We start from the raw sequence: 2,275 nt of genomic DNA, 5'->3' as shown, positions 1-2,275 counted from the left end.
CTGCCTGTGAAGCAACCAAAAGTACTCGCGCGCAAGCGCACGCGCGCGGGCACGCGCTCACACAAACACACAATTAAAGGAGGAGGGGACTGACCAAAAGTATGATATACATATGTATATTATAGATAGATAGATATATAGCGTGCATATACTTTAGTCAAACAAAGTGCAGTCGTTTTTGTTTGTAATATAAACGAGAAGCTCCTCGATGCTTTGTATGGATATTTTTGTATGTATACTGAGCAAACAAGTTCCAACAAAGAACTAGGAATGTGATGTTGTCTTATAACTTCAATCAGTGAAGAAGTGTTACACAATCACGAGGGTGTCTAAACGATGAACACTGTTTCTCACCCATAGAAGTCAAATTAAAGGTTTACATTGGGCCTAGATCGAGTGCATCTTTAGAAAGCTACAACGTTGAAACCTACATCCCAGGCTCCCCCTAGAGTTGTGAGATGGTATTCACTTTTATCAGCTGGTGCAAAATGCCAGAAAATGCATAAAAGCTTCAGAAGTCAGGACAGAGCATGTGGTGGTACATTTTATAGTATGCTGTTATTAGCACACACCACAATTATCTGTTCTTAGAATCCCAAATCATAACCAAGGCAAATTTCTCTCCTCTTCAATGTGCAGAAAATAAGATGTTGCTAACAAGATGACCTCAGTTGAACATGAGAACTATAGTTGTTATTGGCACAATTCTTTTCAATGTTACTTTTTTTTTTCAAGAAATGCAAGAATGGTAGAAGTCCTTAAATACAGTGAAAATATCTTCAAGTTGGCAACGCTGAATTCAAGTCGCTGCTTTTGTTTGCTTTCCCTGTTTTACAAGTGCACATCAAAATAAAAGCAAAGCATACTCGACATTGTTTGGACTTCATTAAGACTGCAGAGACTATGAACGGGCTTGGATGTGTCTTCAAATTCATCCATGAGGTTGGTGGGTTGGGGAAAAAAAAATCTGCATCAAAAAATAACCTCTGCTGCTCATTTGAGAAAGCCCCCTGCCCCCAAATTTTTGTTCACTCCTGATTATAAACATGCATGAAGACACCATTTGTCCATCCTGTTCAATGTTGACAACAATATAGACACACACAAGCAATTTCAGTCAATAACTAATTTTAAGAAATAACTGCTTTATTAATGAATTATTAAGAAGACTTCATATAGTTTGAACATGTACATATATAAATATATGAAAATAAAGAAATGCTACACATTGTGTATAGGTGTGCTTTGCCTGGCAAAAGTACATATAAAATGTTTTGTATAAATTAATAAAAAATAAATTGTTTTGTATATCAAGTCACAAAAATACTTAGATACTTAATACTTGATAGAGGTTTAGCAGATTGGTATTGTGGTGCATTGAAAATTGTATTTTTCGTGAGGGTATGTCATCATTAAAAAGTGCGAGCAGGAGCATATTTAAGTTGCTTGAATATGTCTGTCTCAACTGAACCCATTTTGCATGTTATTAATCTTTGAGGGGGGTACATGGCTATCTTTTTCAATATTGGTACAGCCATATTCCTACAACTTGGTGGCCTAGGAATCCGTGTTTGACATCCGATCATCACGTCTTGTCTGCATTGAATGAAAGATGCACTATGTCCACAATTGGAGCACGTGACTGATGAGGCCGCAAGCGACATGTTTGCCATTTGTAGGGTTTTTTTAGCTTCTGGCATGGTGGCATTCCTATTAGCAGTGCTAAATGTGGGTCTCCTTGAAACTGTTGTCTTAGAGTCTGTCTTGGTTCTTAGTAGCATCGTATTGTCAAAAAGCATGTCTTCCCTGCGTCTATATGGCTGTATCACAGATACAGGCTCATTTTGTTTCATTCCCAGACTCCGGCATTCTGACTTAAATCTCAATGGATCAAAAATGGTTTCTTGTTTAAGCTTGTCTGGAGGACATCTGACGGATCCAAGCCCTAGCCCTTTTTGTATTGAACCCATATTTGGTTGTGCCCTGAATCTCATTGGAATCTGGTCTTGATCAACAATTGGTCCTCCTCTAGGCCGATATGCAGTCCGTATCGCCGATCCACGCCCTATAACATTTCGTCTCGAATGTGTTTTAGGTCTAAGGGGTTCGAGTTCTCTATCGACAATAACTCCGCCCTTGGGTTTGTACTGACCCCGTATCTCATATCTAGACCCTAGTTCCTTTCTCTTATCTGCCAGACTAGTGAACTTCTTGGGTTTGAGTGGATTGGGGTCTTGATTAATTAGCAGTTCTTCACCAGGACTGCTTGAAACCT

Source organism: Hippocampus guttulatus, chromosome 1, assembly GCF_054856545.1.
Source record: "Hippocampus guttulatus isolate MCC_2025c chromosome 1, RoL_Hgut_1.0, whole genome shotgun sequence".
In the NCBI taxonomy this organism is placed as follows: Eukaryota; Metazoa; Chordata; class Actinopteri; order Syngnathiformes; family Syngnathidae; genus Hippocampus; species Hippocampus guttulatus.
Note: the sequence above shows the minus strand (reverse complement) of the source record.